This window comes from Rhinolophus hipposideros, assembly GCF_964194185.1.
Source record: "Rhinolophus hipposideros genome assembly, chromosome: 15".
Lineage (NCBI taxonomy): Eukaryota > Metazoa > Chordata > Mammalia > Chiroptera > Rhinolophidae > Rhinolophus > Rhinolophus hipposideros.
The window spans coordinates 950,526-973,584 of record NC_138061.1 but is presented as its reverse complement, the minus strand read 5'-3'; the positions used below and the strand labels follow the sequence as shown (position 1 = coordinate 973,584).

Below are 23,059 nucleotides of genomic sequence, written 5' to 3'. Positions count from 1 at the left end.
TGGTGTTTATGTACATATGCAGTACATATGCTTTATTACAATGTGGAATCAGCTGGGCTAAGGGAGCTTGAGATCCTTGGGCGGGAATGCAGAGAGTGATGGGGACGGGAGGGGTACGGAGACCTGGCAATAGAAGCAGGTAAAGACCAAGGAGCGGCAGCAGGGAGGCCTTGGCAGGAAGGGAGAGGGCGCCCTGCGGGCAGGAGTCAGGAGGTGGAGACACAGGCCCCTCTCCTGTGGCCACTGAGCAGAACTGCTCACTGCACACCCACCTGGCAGGTGAGGAAGCAGGCCCAGGAGGGGCCGTCACTGGTCTAAGACCACACAGTCCAGGCCATGTGGCCCGCAGCTCAGACCTGTCATGGATGTCAGAAACTTATGCTGGCCCTAGCGGTGGTCCTGGGATACATTCAGTCGTTGTACCAGACCTCTACCATTCCACGGAGTGCCTGGGCTATGCTGGCATATGCTAGCTTTACAGGGTGATTGTAACTTTGTCACCGCACAGAGCATGCTCTCATGCAGGGCCTCTGCATTTGCTGTTGCCTGGTTGGAATGCTCTCCCTCCAGATACCTGCAAGGCTCCCTCCCTTCCTTCTCTCTCAAATGTGACCTTACCAGGACACCTGACTCCCTAATATGAAAATAAAAGCCTGCCCCTCCAATTGCTGGAATTATCTAACCTACTTTACCTGCATTTATCTTTCCCCAAAGTACTTATCCGTTTACATGTCCCACTACCTGTCTCGCTCTCCCTGATGGAACATAAGCTCTGTGGGGACAGAGTCTGGACCAGCATCTGGGCTCCAGTAGGTCCTCCCAGGGCTGTCGAATGTCTGAGTGACCAAGCATCTAGGTATTTTAGCTCTGAAAGGGTCTCTTGTGTGTGATGCGGGGGTGGGGCTGCCAGAACCGCCAAAAGGGCCGAATCTTCTCACTGTCCTCTGTTAATTACAGTGAATTACACTGAATAAATGGATCATCCAGAGCCATTTAGATTTGGTTTTAGAACAGACGCAGGAACATGTGCGCAGCTTTCCCCACACGTTTATCCCTGAGTGGACATCTGCTGCCTTGGCCTGCCAGCACTCTTTCCCCTCCTTTTGGTGGCCTGTTCCCAATTTTTCTTTGGAAACCTGTGTGCTCTCAGCCTGAGTGCTTTGGGTGTGGCTCATGGGTGTTGTCCCAGGACCTGTGGGAAAGAGGAGCAGTTTTTATGCTTCTGTCATTGAGGGGCCATGTCCAGGGGCTGCAATGGCCATCCTTCCTGCCACCTGAGAAGAGCGCAAGGGACAGCAGAGAGAGGGATGGAAGGAGGGTGCATCATGGGAGCATGGGAACACTTTCATTCGGCCACAGTCCCTTTTGCCTTTGAGCACACATTTGCTGTTTAATGGGGACACCACCGCAAGCTTCTTTGTCCTTGTGTCGTAGTCCCAGGGCCAGGAGCCCAGGGCCCCGCTGGGAAGGGAAAGCTCTAGAAAGTCTCCGGGGCCTTCCCAGGCTGCGTCAGCAGCACCCTTCTCCCCACACCACAGGTAGCTCTGTAACGAGGTGTTCTTGTCTTGGATGTCTCCTTGTTTTCTGCATTCTCCCTTACAGCATGGTGCTTGTTTTTCAAGACTCTGGCATTCAATCCCTGGTGGATTTCAGGCAGTACGTTCTTCCTGACAACAAACCAGTACTTCTGTGTTGCAAGAGCCCCTGTCTGGGACGCAGGTGAGCGAGTCACACGCCCTAGAAAATGACGGAGTGGAGCTATTTCTAAACTTCCCTCCATTCTTGTGATTCTTTCCTAATATGGAAGGTTTCTGGTTTGCCATTGGCATTTTTAAAAATTGGGATAATTAATGTACTATGGAAAAGTGTGTAGAACATGTATGTACAGCTTAAAGCATAATTATAAAATAAATACCCAAGTGACCATCACCTAAGTCAGGAAAGAGTATGTTGGGCTCCCCAGAAGATTCCTGTGTGCCCCCAACCCCACAGCCACCCCCAAAGACACCCAGAGCGTCGATTCTGACTGTAAACCTCTCCCTGCATCTCTTCACACTTCCATCACCCTGCACACCTATACTGAGTTCTAGGCAGTCTGACCCAGGGCGGCTGTATCTGTGTACTGAGCATGCACAGACCTTTTTCTTGTCATTACTCCCTAAAAATACAGTACAACTGCTGTTTGCACTTAGAACAGTTCCTCAGCCTTAGTTTTTCTCTTTTCTTTTCTTCTTCTTCTTTTTTTTTTTTTTTTTTTTGAAGATTTTGTTGGGGAAGGGGAACAGGACTTTATTGGGGAACAGTGTGTACTTCCAGGACTTTTTTTCCAAGTCAAGTTGTCCTTTCAGTCCTAGCTGTGGAGGGCGCAACTCAGCTCCAGGTGCAGTTGCTGTTTTTCTAGTTGTAGGGGGCGCAGCCCACCATCCCTCGCGGGAGTCGAACTGGCAACCTTGTGGTTGAAAGGACACGCTCCAACCAACTGAGCCATCCGGGAGCTCAGCGGCAGCTCAGCTCAAGGTGCCATGTTCAATCTTAGTTGCAGGGGGCGGAGCCCACCATCCCTTGTGGGACTCGAAGAATTGAATTGGCAACCTTGTGGTTGAGAGCCCACTGGCCCATGTGGGAATCGAACTGGCAGCCTTCAGAGTTAGGAGCACGGAGCTCCAACCACCTGAGCCACCGGGCCGGTCCCAGCCCTAGTTTTTCACAATATTGATATTTTATGGGTACAGTACAACAGTTATTTTATAGAAATGTCCCTCAATTGGGGTTTCTCCGATGTTTTCTCCTGATTAAATTCAGATATGAATCTGGCAGGAATACTACAGAAATTGTGTTTTTCTCAGCTACTGTATTTTGAGGCACATGACATTGATTTGCTCCATTACAGATGCTGGCTTTCATTCCAGGTTCAATTGTTGTCTGCCAGGTCTCCCCACTGTCAATGCACTATTTCCATTTGTTATTAATAAGTGTCTTGGGAGGAGATACATTAAGACTTCTTATATTTCCTACATAAGCTGTTTGTCATCAAACTTTCACTTTCTGGTCCTGTGTTCACTTTTGTGAAATTGGGTGGAAGCGAGCAGCTCACCTTCCCCACAGTTGCCCCCGTACTGGCCACGCCTCCACTTGCATGTTGGGAGCCCCCTGAAACGAGTGACCAGTAAGACAGCCTTGTGTGCTCTGCTGTTGTTGGCTGGGAAGTTCTGAGAGTATCACGGCCCTGCTCAAACTTGCCCACTGGACAGTGGCGAAGGGAAGTCCACCCGTGAACGACACGAGCAGCAGATCTGGTTATCCACTCCACTTGGAAGGACAGGTGACACATCTTTGTCCACACTGATGGTCAGGAACTTAGAAGGCACAGGTTTGGAGGACTGGGGAGAAAGGGTGGGGTGGACAGACTTTGGGCCCAGATGGGAAAATGTTTGCACACTCACCAAGTCTTCTGCTGCGTGGGGCCTCAGCAGTCTGGTGGAGAAGGTGCCAAGTGTGTAGATGTCAGCCAGCTGCTCTCTCCAGCCATCCATCCCAGCGTTTGCACAGAAAGCTTATGAAACTAGTGGTGATGGCGGCATGGGTGGCGATTACACCACCATGGGTGGGGTTAGCCACACCGATCTCCCCTGAGCAAGGCTGACTTCCACTGCTGGGCCCATCAGCAGCCCAGACCGACATGGAGCCAGGGGTGGCACACCCCCAGGTGACCAGCCAGTCATGTGGTAGCAAACTGAACCCATTGGACGTCCTTGGAGTAGACACTCATCCTGGGCGGGGATTTTCCTTTGCTGCTCACGGGGCTCCCACCAGGAGCCCCATCAAGACCCACTGAGCGTTTCTTCACGTTACCCTAACCCATCACTGCCTCTCTGACCGAAGAACCAAAGAAGGTGGCAAAGCGCTGACACCGTGGGACTCACAAGTCTGCCCTGTGTTTACCCTCCAGACAGCAGGGATGCTGGGACGGCCTGTTTAAAGGTGCTGCCCGGTGCCCATCGGGAGGAGAGGCTGCCTCATGCTCTCCCACCCGTTCTTAATCAGCGATCAGGAAATGGTCCTGGTTTCCTGCGGCCGGAAAGCCTGGGTCCAGGAACGTGGCATGACAGTGGCCGAGGCTCACTCTCACTCTCACCATTAAGGATCCATTGCAAAACAAGTGGCTCCCTGTGCCCAGAGCTTTGGGGTTCGCTAATTTGTAAGTCTTGTTCACAGGGAAGGAATGCTTTCCACCAGGGAACGTTTGGCCTGCACATCGGTTTTCGTGAACCATGCTTGCCTCATTTATTAAACCATTTTACTCCTCCAGCCACGCTCAGAAGTGGGTCAGGGTATTCTCCCCACATACTCAGGAATGCCAGACCCAGAGCCTGCAGCAGTGGAGTGGCTGGGATCCTGGCGCCAGAGGCGGAGTCTCAAAGATGGACTTGAGGGTCTGATTCTGGAGCAGCGATATGATTTGCTCCATGCAAGTCTGCAAAAGCATCTCTCTGTCTCCAGCGCGGTGGAAGGCAGCTTGTGGAGATGGGAAGCCAAGAGTTAATGGTCAAAGCACGTGCGAGTCTTCTGGGCTGCTTCGTGGCTGCTGACACCCACCACGAAATGTGGGTGAGTGATCCTCACCACGAGTAAGAATTCATCCCCGGTAACCCGGTAAGCCGGTGGCTCTGGGTGCGGGCGGGGCGGGTTAGCCGGGAGCCTTCATCTCCCTCCCCGCCCCGCGCCCTGCGCAGCAGCCAGGGTTATTTTCGGCAACGGCGTTTTCCGCTTTTAATACACCGCAAACCTGCTCCATAAAAGAATAAGATGAGCAGAAAAGGAAAAGGTGGGTTGGGATGTGGCGGAGCCGCGCGGCCGGGGGCGCGGCTGGGCGGCGGGGAGCTTCGGGGAAGGCCTGGGTTTGGGGCTCCCGCCCGCGGAGACGCGCGCCCCCCGCCCGCCGCAGTGCCACTGCAATGGCGGAGCCGGGCCGTTGGACGCTGCACCCGCTTGCGGGGAGCCTCGGTGAGCAGCCACCCGCAGGCCCGGTTCCCTGCCCCGGGTTCCCGGTCCCCGCGCGCCGCCGCAGTCAGGCCGGCCTTTGCGCTCCCCACACCTGGCACCGTGCGTCCCGGGACCCTGGCGCCCTGCACGGCAAGGTGGCCTAGGGTGACCCGGAGATTGTCCAGGGGTGGCCCAGAGGTGGCCCGGGGGTGGCCCGGGGGTGGCCCGGGGGTGGCCCGGGCCCCGCGGCCAGGCACCCCTACCTGGGGCGGAGGGCCCTCTGCCTCCCTAGGCCCCAGGCGCCCCGCTTCTCATCTGCTCTCCTGCCCTGGGAAGCCCCGCGGAGCCGCGCGCAGGCCTGGCACCGTGACGCGGCCGGCCCGGCCCGGGGGGCGCAGGTACTGGCGCCCCGGGGAGCCCGGACTCCGGCTTTTACGCATCGCAGGCTGAGCTGCTCTCAGGAAGGCGCGGCCCCTGCGGGTTTTCTATTTTTATTTTTTGGTGCCCAGTTTTGTGATCTCACGTGTTCCGGTTTCGGGGCGGCGGTGCAGCTGTTTCATGGTGACACGGACGGGAAGACACGGAACGCAGGGTTTGGTTGGGGTCGGGAGTCAGAGATGGGGCGCCGGCCTAGGCAGCTTTCCCAGAAAAGAAGCTGCCGCCTTTGACCTCGCTTCTGGGGAGGCGCGGGGGGGGGGTTAGCATTCGTCCCGCTTCGCGGTCGGTCTGAGTCAGCATTCCGTGCCTGCAGTGACGAAGGTGGTGAGGGTCTCTCTGTCGCCTCTTGTCCGCAAATCTAAGGGACAGGTGGTGACGGCGGGTCCAGACTCTGAGTTGAGGACAGCAGGACTCAGGACAAGCCCCTTGGCCGGGCTGCCACCTGCGGCAGCAGCTGTGCGGCTGCGGCTCGGAGGACCCGCGGGGGGCAGCCCTGGGGAGGGAAGGCCCAGGCCCTGTGTCTGCGGGGCTCAGGGTCTGGACGCACAGACCCTCCCAGCCCCTTCCGCGCCTTTCTGAAAGCTGATGTGTGCCCATGAAGTAAGGCTTGTTTTGGCAACTACCTGAGTATCTCCTCTCCACATTAATGGCAAGCATGCTCCTTTGAACTTGGCTACAAGGAGGAAAACATCCCTCCTGGAAGTCTTTCCAGGACAGCCCGCAGCCCGGGGAGGCACGGTGACCTGGCGGCTCTCAGGAGCAAGAACCTGGCCCAGAGCAGGACATCTTTGGCCACTGTGCCTGGGGCTGCCTGGGGGATGGGACTGCAGCTGGTGGGGGTCCTTGCCGCTAACTGGAGTAAACAGCCGGCATCTCAGTGCTTACCTGGACACACCTGCCTTCTTCCTAAAAAGAATGCGGTTGAAAAAAGGGAGTTTTTAATACGAGTGTGTTTCAGTTGGGGCTGGTCGAAGACGTAATTTCGATTTGGAATAGGATTTCCTGGCAGACTGCTGCATCCTGTCAGCTTATTGTTTCAGGACTTTGTGTGCATTGAAAAGACTTGTACAGACATAACGCTGGCATATTTCATCCACACTGAGGCTACCTGCTGAGCAGCAGGTTCAGAAGGGAGCGAGGAAGCTGGGCAGTGGGTGCAGTTCAGAGGCCCACCTGGAACCACAAGATGTCCCTGTAGCTGTCCTGTCACATGCCTGGTGCCCCCTGGAGCCACGTGCAGGCTTTGCCTTTCCCGGTGGCAGTTGGTGGCACCATGGTCAACAAGTCCCAGGGTCCAGTTTCAGCACCAAGTTTGCTTTCATGACGCTGTTTGCAAGATCTAGGAGACAGTGAATGACGCATAACAGAATGCTGTTATAAAAAGGAAAAGATAAGAAAGAGGAAATAGTGATGAGATAAGGTCCCGCAACACATGGGCCCTGCTCTGACTTCTGCACCTGTGTTAAGGTATGTGGGTCTCGCCCTGAGGGGGGGGACAGGCTGCAGGGGCCCCGGAGAGGCCTGAGCACGCTTGCCCCGTGAGGACAGGCAGGTATGGTGGTGCTACCTCCAGGAAACAGGCTCAGGCCACGTGCTTAAGGAGCTTGCAAGGGAGGAAATGACAGTTTTGGAGAATCATCTGAAAGTGAGAAGCATGAGGCTAGAGATGGGAAGGGTCTGTCCAAGTCACCAACTCAGCTGTCATCCAGGGACTTCAGGGACCTCCACTGGGCCAGCGTCCTCAGCTGAGCCCTGAACAGCCTCCTCCTGGCCATCCCTCCACACCCACCCAGCTACCTGCAGCAGGCCTCTCAGCATCACACCTGTGCACTCTGGGGTGGCCACCACGGGGCCCCGCTCCCTCCCTGGAGCTGGGCTGTCAGGCCGACCAGGCCAGGTGCCCTCCAGCAGCATCCAGCACAGATGGCCTGAGCACCAAGTCCATCTTCCCCCTCTGGTTTGATGGTCTTCTCTAGCCACAGTTCACATCGATCCCTGTGATATTTGAAACAATTAACAAAACTGGGACTTGAAGAGCTACCCATGTCTGCTTCACTTGGCAGGTCCTGCAAGTGGCCTTCTGTGCTGCCAAGCTTTTTGATTGTTTAGTTCTTAATGTGGCTGTCATGCTTTGTCTCTCCGCTCACGTGGTCAAGGTGTTTTTTTCTTGTGCATTTGGGTTATGTTACACAAAGCCATCGTGTTGGGTCTTTTGTATTCTACACAGGGATTCTGCCACTTGCATTTTGTAATCCAGGCTTTCCTAGGGTGGGGTCCTTGGTGCAAAGTCACCTAGACGATCCAGATCATTCCAGGAGGACAGGCAGGGCTGGGATGCCCTGAAGTGCTTCTTCCCAGGAGAGCCCAAGGTGCCAGGTCTGTCCGCCGTCTGGGGTTCCGTGCCAGCTGGGAGGAGGCGGCCTGAGACCTGAAGCTGAAGGGTCTCTAACTGGATGGGAGCAGCACCAGGAATGCCCAGGGGGCCGAGGGTCTCACTGTCATCAGCCAGGGAGAAGGAGGCCTATGCCAGCAGGACCTGCTGCAGGGCGCTCGGGTTTACACCAGTGTGAGCGTCTTAATCCCGTCCCCTTTTTCACCCATTCCCAACCCTCCTCTCATCTGCCACCCATCAAAATGTTCTCTGTACCTACGAGTTTGTTTCTGTTTTGTTTGTTAATTTTGTTCTTAGATTCCACGTATAAGTGAAATCACATTGCATCTGTCTTTCTGTGTCTGATACTCCACTCAGCACAGTACCTTCCAGGTCCATCCATGCGGCCACAGGTGGCAAGGACCCATTCCCTTCCCTGGCCGAGCAATATTCCATGTACATATGTACCACCTCCTCTTTATCCATTCTTCCATCTACAGACACCCAGGCTGCCCCCACATCTTAGCCCTTGTAAACAAGGCTGCAATGAACATATGGGTGCACACATCTCCTCAAAGTAGCATTTTCATTTTCTTCAGATAATTACCCAGAAGTGGGATTACTGGGTCCTTCTTTGTCTGTTGTTATGGCCTTTGTTGTAAAGTCTATTTTGTCTGCTATAAGTATTGCTACCCCAGCTTCCCCCCCCCCATTTCCATGAAATATCTTTTTCCATCCCTTTACTTTCCATCTGTGTGTGTCTTTCAATCTGAAGTGAGTTTCTTGTAGGCAGCATATCTGAGGGTCTTACTTTGTTATCCATTCAGCCACCCTGTGTCTTTTGAGTGGAGCATTTAATCCATTTACATTGAAAGTAATTGTTGATAGATATGTAGCTATTTCCATTTTATTATTCATAATTTTGATCTTTTTTTTCCATCTTAAAGAAGTCCCTCTAACATTCCTTGTAATACTTGTTTGGTGGTGATGAACTCCTTTAGCTTTTTCTTGTCTGGGAAGGTCTTTATCTGTCCTTCTATTATAAATGATAGCTTTGCTGGGTAGAGTAGTCTTGGTTATAGGTCCTTACTTTTCATCATATTGAATATTTTGTGCCAATCCCTCTGGCCTGCAGAGTTTCTGTGGAGAAATCAGCTGACAATCTTATGTGAGCTCCCTTATAAGTTACTAGTTGTGTTTCTCTTGCTGCTTTTAGGATTCTCTCTTTGCCTTTAACCTTTGCCATTTTAATTATGATGTGTCTTGGTGTCGGCCTCTTTGGGTTCATCTTGTTTGGGACTCTCTGCACTTTCTGAACTTGTATGTTTATTTCCTTCACCAGGTTAGGAAAATTTTCAGTCTTTATTTCTTCAATAGGTTCTGAATCCCTTGCTTTCTCTCTTCTCCTTCTGGTACCCCTATGATGTGAATGTTGTTATTGTTCCAGAGGTCTCTTAAACTGTCCTAATTTTTTTGGATTCTTTTTTCTTTGCTCTTCCAAGCGGGTGTTTTCTGCTACCTTCTCTTCCAAATCACGGATTCAATCCTCTGTTTCATCTAGTCTGCTGGTGATTCCTTGTACTGCATTCTTCATTCCGGTGATTGTATTCTTTACTCTGACTGGTTCTTTTTGTTTTTATGGTTTCTATGTCTTTTTTAATGCTTGCTGCCCTTTGTTGAAGTTATGACTGAGTTCCTTGAGCATCCTTATAGCCATTGTTTTGAACTCTGTCTCTGGTACGTTGCTTGCCTTCATTTTGTTTATTTCTTTTTCTGGAGTTTTCCCCTGTTTTTTCATTTGGGATGTATTTCTTTGTTTCGTCATTTTGGCTGCCTCTCTGTTTGTTTCCATGTATTAGGTAGACCTGCTATGTCTCCCAGTCTTGGGCGGGTGGCCCTATGTAGTAAGTGCCCTATGGGGCCCTGGCACAGTCTCCCTGGTCACCTGCACCAGGTGCTCCAGGAGTGTCCCTTGTGGGGGTTGTGTGTGCCCTCCTGTTATAGTTGAGCCTTGATTGCTATTGGGACATCAGTGGGTGGGATTGACCCTCAGGCTGACTGGCTGTGGGGTTTGGCCATGTCCACAGCTTATAGGCTTCTGTGCAGGGGGCTTACCACATTGAGTGGGATTCTGGTGCCTGTTGAGACCACCCTTTGTGTGTGCCACTTGTAGGGCTAATTAGCTGGTGTTCTGCTGTGGTCTGAAGCCAATTTCCAAGTGTGTTACTTCTGGGACCTCTTGGAAGGGGAGCTGATGCAGGCCCAGGTCACCCACTACCTGTGACCTGCCAGGGACTACCTGGTAGGATCAACAAAGAGATCCACAGTTGTGCACTGCCTGTTCTAAAGTTAGAAGCATGTGGGAGAGGCCACACTGTAACCAAGGGTGGCTGCCACCAGTACCAAGCCTGGGGTAGCTCCACAAACAGCCAGGACACCCTGAGGCCGGCTGCCGCCTGCCAGCTCCCTTAAGGTGCAGCCGCTGATAAAGCCTCGTGTGGTATGTGAGTTGGGTGAGGCAGGGTTTCAGGGAGTCACCAGGGTGGGAAGATTTGTGGTTACCAAGTCAATGTAGACTTTGGTTTGGTGCCAGTGCTGAGCCTGGAGCAACTCAGCAAAAGTCTCAGAGCCCAATAAGGCTAGTCGCTGCCCATCTGGGGCCCATGGACTCCAAATGTTTTACAGAAAAAGTGCAATTCGGATGGGGCTGGATGCTCTGGAGAAAGTACCTCAGGAGTTGGGTGGGGTCCCAGTAAGTCAGCAGGGTGGAGCAGAGGAGCCCACCAGACCAATCAGATTCAGATTTGGCCGTGAGCGTAGGGTGTGGGCTTAACACATTAAAGATGGTAGCTGCCTGCCAGGTGCACAGGAGAAGGACCGTGTGGGGACAGAGTCCCAGAGAGCAGTTTCCAGGCTCTGGGCCTCGTGTGGGAGGTGCTGGCGGGGGTGGTGAATGACCGTCATCTGTGATGAACGGAGCCACCACCAGGCAGCTCACCGAATGCACCAGTCCCTGCAGGGCTGACGCCAAAAGCTAGGTCAGGAGTCAGGTTGGTAGTGTCGCTTAAGGCAGGGTCCCTACCTGGTTCTAGTCGGAAGTGTGGTCAGAACAGACCTGAAATAGCAGCACCAGGGACAGCGCCAAAGGCAGCTCCGCAGGAATGGGGGCGGCTGCCTCGCCTGGTCCTGACGCCTTTCTCCCAGCCTCGGAGGGGCTGGGCCGGGGAAAGGAGGCAGGCTGGCCCCTCTGCTGTACGTGAGGTGCTGGCTGCTTTGGGGGCTCATGGGGCCTATTGGGTCTCATTCCTTCCGGAACCAGAGCAGCCATTCTGAAAGCTGGACTCTCGACTGGGAGGTTGACAGGACATTCTTCAGTGGGAGTGGTTCACCAGTGATAAACATGTCCCCTGCAGTTTTGTGTGGAGTGACACAGGTGTTCCGTTAGGCCACAGGTGTGTCATGGGAACTTGTCTTGAGAACAACCCTCAGGGCAAGCGGTTTGAGAAATGGCATGAGTCAATTAAAATTCAATGTCTTTATCTGTCAACATTTGGGAGGAAATTAAAGCAAAGCAGGTTTTGCCAAAAAGCCTGCAGGCCACGATGAAATAAAATTGGGAAGGAGGACCAAGGGAGAGTGGTGGTAAACGCTCGTGCGGTCAGCAGCTCCACCCGCTGTGGGCTGGGGGTGGGGAGCGTGCCAGCCTGCGCACGCGCTGTGTAAATCGCTGCGAGCCGTGGTTTTAATTAATGCCTGCTCTCCCTTCACTGTCTTTTTTTTCCATCTTAAAATTCTATCTGAACTTGGCCAGTGGGAGGCTAATCAGCTGCTCCCTCATTCTCTCCCACTCACTGTGGTCCCACTGTGTCGTCAGACACCTCTGGGGGAGGGACCCAGTAATTGGCCTTCTCCCCGTGGGGGTCCCGGTCCCCCACACCTTCTCCCCTCCAGTCTTGTTCAAATATGCGCCGGTGGAATTGCAGCTGCCTGTCTCCCTTTAACTGTCCACAGCCCAGGCACATAATTCAAACCTGAGTTTTCTAAGGTTTCTAAGGATGCCGTGAACTCCCTCCCGCACGCTGGGGACCCGCGATGCCCTTGTCTGCTGGTCGCCACCAGCATCGCTGGCTTCTGGTCGGCTACTGCCTGTCTCTCCAGAGTCAGAAAGTGGAGTTCAGTGTGGCCTCGTCCTGGTGGGTGGTAGGACTTGGCTTCTCATCACCTCCGAGCCCAGGTTTCTCCCCTGAAAAACGGGGTCTGCCAGCACATACACACCAGGCTGTGAGCCAGAGGCTCGCCTGTGGGAAGCGATCTGAGCAGGTCATTTCTAACGTCCCTGCAGCTGGCTGTTGTCCCCATCTAACTCGTATGACGGGCTGTGGACATTTCCTCCTTCCGTTTTGTGTGAAACACAAATTCCTGCTACCCTGGTCACCCCAGGAGAGTCCCGAAATAGTAGACCCCACATTCTGGAAATGGGCTGTCCCTGGCTTGGGGGCAGTAGCTCTTTGGCAGAAGCCGGGAGGCTCAGTTCTTCCTGACCTGGTGCCATGTACTGGGCTGGCAGGGGTTCCCAGCTCATCTGCCAGGCTCTGCCCACACGGGCAGAGACTCTGACCAGCTGTGGCTGCTGCCACTCTCTGTCCCTGTAATGCAGGAGCAGTGATGGTATAAAAAGCCTTGAAGAAACAAAGGGACTCTTCTTTTCAAAGCAGCAGATAAAGCCCCGAGTGAAACACGGCCGCCTGCTCTCCGCCGTGCCCTGTTCTGGACGGCTGTGCCCCTCTGCTGGCATGGCCTCCGAGGACTGAACTGTGGTTGAGGCACAGCTGGCTTAGAGCCCGTGCCAGCGACCCCGGGGCTGGCAGCGCTGATGCCAACACGAGAGCAGACGTTTGGGACTGCCGGCCTGCACCAGCTCTCCAGGGCTTTGTGGTGACACCCAGCACTTCCTGTGGCGGAAAACTCTGGCGGGGGAAGTCCCTCTGTGCCTCAGTGATGCCACACGTGTCCCACCTGGGCCTCGTCCCCTGGAGCTGTGGCCTCGCGGGGCAGGAGTGCTCCCCAGCGAGTGTACAGTCAAAGGCTGGGCTGGCGAGGGCAGGGTGGGGGGAGGCAGACCCCCAAGGGCATGAGGGTGTCACGGAGCAGAGGGGTCACATGTCCAGGCGGGGCTGCTGTCTAGTGACCCGGCTGGCACCTGTGAGAGGATCTTCCATGTGTCACTCCATCTACATTTCCTAGGCTCTCTGTCTTGGTCTACTTAAGGGCTCTCAGGTAAATGTGTCCCTGGCTGTCCCTGTCTGGCAGTGAGTTCTGTTGAATTCAGGATGTAACACTGTACACATTTATGCCCCTGGGATCCACGGTTGTGCCAAGTGTTTGCAGGGTTCCCGCCCACCTGACACGCGAGTGTGTGGCTGGGCGTTCAGCGCAGCTGCTGTGGCCCCACTCAGCACGGTACCTTCAGCATAGTGGGCTGGTTGTCAGGTGGCCAAGGGAGTCAGGTGTAAGGTGGCCAAGGGCCCGTGGTGGTGCCACGTGACAGACAGTGGGAGGGCCAGCTGCCTGGGGCAAGGCTGCGGAGTTCACTGCCGTGCCTCCCACAGAAAAGCAAACCACGTCCCCCCTCCTTGCTGGTGGGGTGAAAACAGCAGCGGTGCTGGGTCAGTGGCGCTGTGCCAAGTATCCCAGGCTGTGCTGAATGTTCAGGAAACAGACTGCACTCAGCTCAGCATGGCCACTGCCACTCCTGAAGGTGATGACGCTCAGGACACCCCAGCGTGCCCCCTGGCCTTTCCTCGGCCCTGGACGTGAGCCGAGTGGTCTGGTACGAGCAGCACGCCAGCCTTCGTCTCTGATGGAGTGCTCCCTTGCCTTCTGACTGACACGGCCTCGCTGCGTGGTGCGAGGCCCGAGTGAGGCCGAGCACAGTGTGCTCAGGTGGGCGCCGGGCCCCCAGGCGCAGGCACAGCGGGGTGGCGAGTCCTCCTCTCACAGGTGCTGCGTATGTGTCCTGCCTTGCCGTGCGGTGCTCCATGTGCAGCTGTCTGCTCTCCCTGAGCAGCAGGCGTGTCGGGCCCTGGGGCTGGACCCTCGTGGGCTGGAACAAGGGTAGCTATGTCCTGTATTCCTAACCCCCATGAAAGGGGCGTTCTCTCCCGTCCTAGCCTGGGACAACCACCCATCTCACTCTGCACAGCATGAATGCTGCGTATTCTTTGCTGTGGCTTTGGATTAAATATGCTAATTAGCGCCGGGCACAATGGTTCTGTGTTCCCACTGCACACAGGGGCGTCCAAACCAGGGGGCGGCTCGGGTGACATCCCTGCAGGAGGCCTGTGTTGGCGCCTCTTCCCGGCCAGATAGGAGCCCTGCCAGGTGCTCAGCTGTAAACACCTCATGTGCACAGCCCGCTGCCCCACACTGTTGTCGCAATTGTCAGTCAAGGGCCTACCTCAGGTGTCTCGGGCTGCTTCACAGGGACAGTCCTGCATCCTCAGGTGGCAATGCACTCTGGCCCTCCGGATGCAGGCTGAGGTCAGGGCCCTGTGGCCACTTTGGCTGCAGATTGGGAAGGATTTGGGGTGCGAAGCTAAGTATTTGTTCATATCTGTGGCGGCGGGAGGTAAAAGGGGACTAAGAGGTTGCTTCCTGATGTTGCCGTAACAGGAGCTCTAGAACTCGTCCATGCGTGTGGGCACAGGTGTGCTGGGCCCAGGTGTGCGCGTGTCAGTGGCCTCGAGGCGGAGGAGGGTGGTGAGGCAGATGTCAGCGGAAAGCTCGCTGTTCCCGCATACCCGGGGGTGAAACACACAATTGGCCCAGTAGAGCCACCAGGACACTACCTCCATCCTTCCGATGTGTTCTTATGTCACATGGGCTTTACATGGGTGCATGTGTGGAAAGACTGGTGACACTGGTTACACGGAGCAGTGGGCAAGGACGCACTAGGTTGCTGGGAAGTCACCGTGGATCTTGATGGAAGGTGCTATTGAAAACAGGGTTCGGGGTTACCTTGGCGTGTCTGCAGATGACCCTGGTCCCAGCCCCAGAGGTGGAAGACAGCATCTGCTGCTCCATGGTCACAGGCTGGCATCTCAGCCACTTGGGTGCTCGGCCACTGTTCCCAGGCTTTTCATGCACCCGTGGAATGGAGATGTCACAACAGGCTCCCACGGTGTGGGAACAGCTCACCGTCCAAGCTCCTGGGTAACAGTCCTCTCCCATCGGATTCTGAACACTTGTTCTGCTGCTGGAGAAAGGTGTCCGGTTTCCATGTCATGTGCATTTCAGATGAAGTGCCTGGGATTCTAGAACATTCCTTGGTGTTTGCTAAACTCACCTGCAGGCAGGGGGAGAAGCCCTTCTTCCCCCAGCGAGCCTTCCTGTGGAGGGTCCCTGGTGGGACAGAGGGGGCAGCCCCCCAGGAACAGTGGTTCGGGTCCTCACGATGAAGCTTCATTGCCTGCCAGGAGACGTTGTTCCCAAATGCAGAAGGGTGTGTGTGAAGCCTCTGAAATGAGCTGGGACTTGCTGAGAACCTTGTCTGTTCTTCTTGGAGGGAGGCCGTTTTATGGAAGCTGAAGGTGCAGGCGATTGAATTGTCCAAGTCTGGACGGACCTTGAAAACACCGGTATTCATCTGTTTCTACGTAAACACAGTGTTTTCCACTGTAACTGGCCACACTTGGGTGATCAAGCCGTCCCTCGGGGGAGGAGGGCAGCAGCTTCCAGCCCTGCTGTGTGTCACCTCCAGTGGCTCTGTGCTGTCACCTCCTGGGGGCCCAGAGGACACCCCGCAGGATGTCTGGCCTCAAGGACTGCATGGCGCTGCCTGGTCCTCAGAGCTGCAAGAGTGGCCTCCAGACAGATGTGGCAGCTGCAAGTTTGCTGCAGGATGGAAGCAGATGGACGGTGGGGCAGGGGTGCTGCAGCGCGTCCCCAGCGCCATGCTACCCATCCCCCTGCCCAGCGGGGCAGATCCACTGGAGTTCAGGTTCCAGAAGGAAGCTGCCTTTCCCTTGGAGAATCAGAGGGGAGTTGGGAAGTCAACACTTTCTGAGAAAACTTTTTTTGTGTCAGGGTAGAGCTGCTGATTAAAAAGCAAACGGAATTCTGGCCAGCCGGCCAGCGAAGATTATCTGAGCAACTGTCTCCTTCACATGCTCCCAGAATGCTGGGTGGACTGGAACTAGAATTCTCTCCAGCTCATTTTACAGGGGAGGGAGGGTGAGGAGGGAGAGGGCGAGACATCGATCAGGATGTTAGAAAAGGAAACGGACACGGAGCTGTGACCAGGGGCAGCTGCTGGGCCGTGGCGGGTACTGCCCAGGGCCCACAGGCCTGCAGTTTCATGCCCATGTGGGGATGAGAGGAGGGGAGAAAACCTTGCTGAAAGGTGAGGGAACTGGGACTAAGAGCTGGCACAGTGTTGGGACCTTCAGAGAGCTGCCCTCTCCTGAGGGTGGACCCCAAATGCCCACACAAGAGCTGGCCGGTGCCTTGTCTGTCTCTGCTCACACAGGTGGGAAACATTTCAGGGAGGCTGTGAAGAGCCACGTGAGTGCCCCCTCCCCAAGTCTCATGTTTGAAACACTGTGATTTAACCTCCGAACCAGGAGGAGTGGAAGCAGGTCCAGCAGGTGACCCTGGGGTGGGGGTGGGGGCACAAACTGACTCAGAGACTGTTATCCTAACTGTCACAGAAAAAGCGTTTGGTGCAACACCCTTTCACAATTTCTAAAATGTGTGCACTTAGCAAATTTGGGATACAGATAAATTCTTTAACCTTATAAAAGGAATCCATGAAACTCCTGCACAAATGTGAAACTTAATGGTGGACCATTGGAAACATGTCTCTTCAAGAAAGAAATAAGAGAAAGATGCTAATTATTATTACTTCTCCTTAACAATGGACAGGAGATCTGACCTAACACAAGAACATAGGAAAAATAATTGAAAGAATCAAGATTGGAAAAGAAGAACCAAAACTGTTTTTCCCAAGAGAAGGTAGAAATGAACTGTTAAGGGATTTCAGCAAGTGGCCAGCACGAGGTCGATGTAAAAAGTCAGGGGTTGTCCTCTGTGCCAGCCTTTGCTATTTATGGGAAGGAAAAGGAAGCAACCACAGGCAGAAACACCGTTTGTGATTGTAGCACAAATATTAGGCACCTCAGAGTAAGTGCATCAAAAGTTGTACCAGGCCTTTGGGGAAAACTGTGCAACTTCATGGAAAGACATAAATGTCCTGACTAAATGGAGAACCAGACTGTGTCCGTGACAAGCGGGCAATGTCACAGAGCAGTCAGTTCTCTCCTGGTTAATCTGTGAGCTCGGTGCAACTCCAGTCAGAATCCAAACGGTTTCCATTGCATGGACAAGCTGACAGAGAGGAATAATTGGTCAAAAAAAGCCAAATTTGAAGAAGCCCGAGGCGGAGGAGAGGAGTCCTACCAGATTTCAGGACTTCCGGCGCAGAGCTGGCTCGTCCCCCAGGAGGGCGCTCACTGGTCCCCACACTACAAGAGCCCAGAGCCCAGCTGGTTCTGACTCAGACGCAGCCCAGCTACGCCCTGGGCAGGTGGTGAGTGCAAAACCACCTGTTTCCTCCGTCAGCTCAGAGCAGCTGGACTCTCGTTCCCTCCAGCTGGAAACCCTGTGAGCCCGGCGTTTGCTCAAGAGCCAGTGCTGCTTGCGCTTCTCTGGGCCTTGTATGATATAATTCAGCTGCATTTACGTGGGACGAGCTCCTGTGCTCAACTGTCACACCAGTGGCCATGGTCTTGTTTGTCTGATTCATCTCTACGTGTTCATTCTTCAGTGTTTAAGGGACCCCGATCCCTTCTGTCACCTCACCATTTAAAATAAAAAATACGCTTTGGAGTCAAAGTTCATTCATAACATGTTTTCCTGAAAATAAGACCCAGCCGGACAATCAGCTCTAATGCGTCTTTTGGAGCAAAAATTAATATAAGACCTGGTATTATATTATATTATACCCTATATTATATTATATTATACGCTATATTATATTATATTATATCAGGTATTGTGTTATGTTGTATTATACCCAGTATTATATTATACTCTGTTATATTATATTATATTGTATTATATTACCCAGTCTTATTTTACTATAAGACATATTAATTTTTGCTCCAAAAAACTCATTAGAGCTGATGGTCTGGCGAGGTCTTATTTTCAGGGAAACACGGGATGATTGACGCTCTGGCTACATAAGACCCAGGGCATTTTCTCAGGAGGAGAGAACCTGGGTTGTCTCCTGGAGCAGCCAGCCAGGTGCTGTGTCCCTGTCCTTTCACCTGAGCATGTGGCCAGATCAGTATTCTTCCCCAGGAGCACACAGCTCTCAGGGCCCCATCTGCGCTGGCGTCGTCCCCGGTGGGCAGGCGCCGCGGGCAGCTTCCTTCCCCACCTGAGATGTCTCTGCAACCTCGGGCGGCCGTTGGCCGCACCTGGGCGTTCCTGAGGTCGCCAGTCTGGGTGCAGGATTTGCACGCACGCAGAGCTCGGCCATCCTGCCACAGGCATCCGCTCCCAGCCGTGGCTGGTCCCTCCCCCTGGATGTAGTCACAGCGCAGTGAATTGCATCTGAAAAATAAGGGCTGGGTTTGCTGAGTCACAGAGCCCTGGAGCTGCTGCACAAGCTGTGCTGGGTCCTGGACCAGCTGAGACTCTCCCGGTCAAGGTGAAAAATGGGAGAGGAGAGCAGACTGGCAATGTTTCAGGATGTAAGTTCCTTCTGAGTGCTCAGAGGCTTTGCTACTTTGGGGCTGGGCTGCGGCCGTTCTGCACAGCTTTATTGCACCTGAATTGTGTCCATACTTAGAATGCGTTCGTGTGTAGCTGGGAAACTAACTGTCATGTCAAATGAGCAGACACTCACAGAGGAAGCCGTTCAGGGCTCTCCAGGCTCCTGCATGGCAGCTGGTTCTCTCCAACTCAGTGTTTCTTTGATCACATGTTCCAAGCTTGGTGGGGGTCGGCTGGAAGGGCACTTAGTTGGGTGTGGTAGGCACCCCAGCCCCCCTTAGTGCAGCGGGAGGCCCCCGCCGGCTCCCTGGTTCCTGGAGGAGTGGGGGTGACGGGTGGGTGGGGCTCCCAGCGCCTTGCTTCCTCGTTATTACCAGCACCTGTTAATGGCTCGCGTCCCCACCACCAGCCGGCCCTGTGGGGGGATGGTGTCTTCTTTTCAAAACGTAATCAGGAATCACAGTTTGTCCCTTGACATCACTCGTTATGGAAGGAATTCCAGTGTTTTAGGGAAATAACAGCTTTTTCACTGACTCCCAACACTTTTCTTTGAAAGAAGCGCTTGTTATTATATTGGGCCTCAGTTTCTCCAGGAGCGCAGGGAAAGTGGGCAGCTGACTGGGGCCAGCAGGGTTGTGGGAAGAGCAGCACAGGCAACGTGGCAGTTAATACGTCATTTCCTACTGGCGGAGATGGAAACCGGGTTAGCTGAGAAAACGGCGCGCAGGCTGAGGTGTGACCATGTGACCCCCTGAGCTGGCCTTGTCTCTGCTGTCAGCTCATGTGTGCAGAGGACCAGGACCAACCCAGAGACAATGCTTTTATCATTCAAAACCAAGACCAGAGTCGTAGTTTTGAGAACATTCTCAGAAGAGCTAAGCCTTTGAACACGTCAGTAGTGAAATGCTGCCTTGGTCCCTGAGGGAAACCGTGTAACAGGAATGTAAACCAGGCCGACTGGGACGTCAGCTTATCCCGACAGCGTTACAAATGACAGGTCAGCCTGTGGCGGACGTTTCCTGGGGCTTCCGACAGCAGATCAATGCGTACCTTGTAGGAGACAGGCCATCCATCCCCCGGCTGGGTGATAAGTGGTTGTGCGCTTGTTTACCTACGTGTCGTCCTTGACGGGTGATTTGGGGGCACACCTGGTAAGCACAGGCGACACCCACGAGAGCACAGACTGTGTTCGTTCCCGCTACGGCTCAGCAGCCCCTTGAAGACCGACCACGAGCAGACAGCCAGGGAGCTGTAGGGAGGTGGGCCTTCTGGCCTGCTGGTCGGAACTAACTGTTCCCGACAAGTGAGTCCTTGGAGGGTTCAGCTGGACCATGGCCTCGGGCGCTGGACTCCCACTCAGGACGACACCACCTCCTGCGTTACCCTTGCCTCCTGTTTACAGACGCACAAGCCGATGTGGAGTGGGTGGTGATAGGAAGTTTCCATTCAGACCCTTCTTTAGCACCAGGGTTGAAAAAGCCCAGGTGCGGCCACAGAAACAATGTACCTTTCTTAAAACATTGGCCCCAGTCTTCCTCGCCAACCTGCGGGGCAGCTGGTCCAGCACACAGGGTGAGCTCTGAGCAGGCAAGAGGTGCTGCTGGTGGCAGAGGACTGATTCCCAGCCCCGGTCGGCTGTGGGCAGCTGTGTTTGTCCCCTGGTGTCCTTCCCGAAGGCTCTCAGGTGCTGGCTTAGTGCTGGCGCGCCACGCCTCACCATGTCGGGAAGTGATGTCAGGACACACGTGTGGCCATCCAGGTGGCCACAGCTGACAAGGGGTGTCCTAGGAACTGCGTCAGTGAAGCAGAGGCCAAGGCTCAAGAGAAGCCGATCCCAGCCTCGCGGAGGCAGGAACGGTGTCCTGCTCGAGACAAGGGCTGGGACCCAGGGAGGTCGTGAACTCCAAGCTCCAGAGTCCTTGCAGACTCAGTCAGCCTCTGTTCTGCCCATGCCGATGGCCTCGAGGCTGGAGCGCTTACCTGGACCGGTCACATCTCAGCCACATGAGGACTCCCAGCCCTGGCCTTTCCCACATGCTGTGACCTTATCAACGCCCTCTCTGAGCGGCTGCTTCTCCTGGAACTCTGCCTGCCATGCTTGGCGGCTGGGTGGCCCAGGGTGACTTTGCTTTTGAAGGAGCTCCTGAGTGCCCAGAGGATGGAGGCGGCTGAGGGGTCAGCAGTAGGGGGTGGGGGTCAAGGCTGATGTCTGGATGCCTCGGCTGCTTTTCCTTTGAAGGGACGAATGTCCGTGTTACGTCCCTGAGAACACTGGTCCCCAAGTCCCCACTGTCTGCTGTGTAGTGTTAAGCTGAGACCCAGCCTTCCCCGATGCTGGATGGAGGGGTCAGAACAGGAAGCACGTTGGAACCCCTCCCGTCGACACGACAGACGACTGGACATGAACTCTGATCAGGAAGAGGCAACATTTGGACAACTCCTAGCGCTAGGGGAGGCTTGAGAGGCTCTTACGTATTTCAGGCTGATGCTTGTCTCGCACGGCGGACCCCGGGTGTGTACGGTCGGCCTCCTGGTGGCCTGCCGGCACAGCCATTGCAGAGTTTTATTAAAAAGCAAAATTGGCTTGTAGGATGCTCTGGTCTCAGGGTGGGAAGAAGACAAAACCCGAGGCCAGAAGGACCTTCGGGCAACGTTTAGCACAGAGTTCGAGGGTGGTGACGGTGGGTTGGAGAGGGCGGAGAGCAGAGTGCTTCACCGGCTCGGTGATGGACTCCATCACTGCAGCTTACCCTTCAGCTGGCACTCCGTATGCACGCAGGCGGCCATCCTGGCTGCATAGAGGACGACCCAACCAGAGAGTCCTAGTGCCCCAGAGAGTGACGTGGGGGCCGGCAAGTTAGTGTTCGTCCCCTCCCAGTGGGACCCAGAATCTGCTGTCATTCCTTTCAAAATACTTCTTAATCACCCTCCCTCTTTTTAAATCCTTCAGTTCATTAATTACCATGTATAATCTTTGTTCCATGATAATCTTCGTTCCGTGAAGTGGATCTGGCTTGTTCCCAGGCCTTTCATTTATAGCCATCCATCCACCCATCATCAATCCATTATTATTTTTCTGTAAGTCCAAAGGACAGGGGAACCCAGCTTCTGAAACTAGCCTCACCACCTACCTTTTCACATTTTCAGGGATGTTTGTTTAATTTAAGATGAGCCTAGTCTCCGTGGCTTTTAAAAGACTCCCAGAGCCCTATGCACATGTTCTCATATGGTGGCTGCCATGGTACCAGGTTGGGCAACTGTAATAGTTGCTGGAGCAAACTCAGAGAAGAAAGGAGAGATGGCTTCTTCTCCAAGCTCCAGGCTGAGGAGGGCGCTGGTCCTCCCCCGGGGACTCCCAGGCACTCAGGGTTCACCTGTTGAGCTCCCACTCCGCTGCTCAGGGATGTCTTCTGGGCACTGGTGGAAGACCAATGGTCTTTAAAGCTCTAAAAGATCATCGGGTGTGTTTTCTTTATCAAATTTTTTTTTTGTAAAATGAATACATTCTCATTATGGAAACTTAAAAGAAAATCTCAAAAAGAAAAAGACAAAAATAATTACTTTTTAAAAAAGATTTCATTGGGGGAAGGGGAACAGGATTTTATTGGGGAACAGTGTGTACTTCCAGGACTTTTTTCCAAGTCAAGTTGTGTCCTTTCAGTCTTAGTTGTGGAGGGCGCAGCTCAGCTCTAGGTCCAGTTGCCATTGCTAGTTGCAGGGGGCACAGCCCACCATCCCTTGTGGGAGTCGAACCGGCAACCTTGTGGTTGAGAGCCCACTGGCTCATGTGGGAATCGAACTGGCAGCCTTTGGAGTTAGGAGCACGGAGCTCTAACTGCCTGAGCCACCGGGCCGACCCAGCACATTTTTTAATACGCACAAGATAAATGATTAAACATTTAGAACATCTTCCTTGTCTTTTTTCTGTTTCGTTTTTTACATTGTTATGATCATTCTATCAATTGCAGTTTTGTGTTCTGTCTTTCGCTTCATATGAGATACTCATCTTCCTTTTTAGAATAACTTCTTATTAAAGCATCACTTTAAAGTTTGCATAATATTTCACTGTGCAGAAACTTAATTCATAAGTACCAGGTTTTCACTACTATAAATAATATTGCAATGAACATCTCTGAGCATAAAGTTTTCTCTGTATTTAGAAGAACCTTTTTGGGATAGAATCCTAGATATGAAACTTCTAGGTTAAAAGTTAGGAGCACTTCGAAGGTTTTAAAATACATATTCTCATATTGCTCCCCAAACGAACTGTACCAGTTATTCTTTCTCACCAGTGATACCAAGGAGAGCAAATTTAGTATATTACTTATGGCTTTGAAACTTCCTTTTCAAATGGTAAAAGCGGCATGATAAAGTTTGACACACCTATATACTTGCAAAACCATCTCTACACTCAGGATAGAGGACGTAACCATCACGTCTAAAGTTTTTCGTTGCTCTTTGCAATCCTTCCTTCCTACTCCTGCCTGACAA

General features: G+C 53.6%; 1 protein-coding gene across 13 annotated transcripts in view; it reads left to right on the top strand.

Annotated features, from left to right (window-relative positions):
• The first annotated feature begins 4,185 nt into the window (after positions 1–4,185).
• JAKMIP3 (Janus kinase and microtubule interacting protein 3) overlaps positions 4,186–23,059 on the top strand; it is a 71,886-nt gene continuing 53,012 nt past the window's right edge. For 9 of the 13 annotated variants that reach the window (XM_081074027.1, XM_081074026.1, XM_081074024.1 and 6 more), the window contains exon 1: positions 4,662–4,825. The gene's annotated coding sequence lies outside the window, so the exon portion shown is untranslated. The other 4 variants (XM_081074028.1, XM_081074031.1, XM_081074030.1 and 1 more) reach the window with 4 other exon arrangements.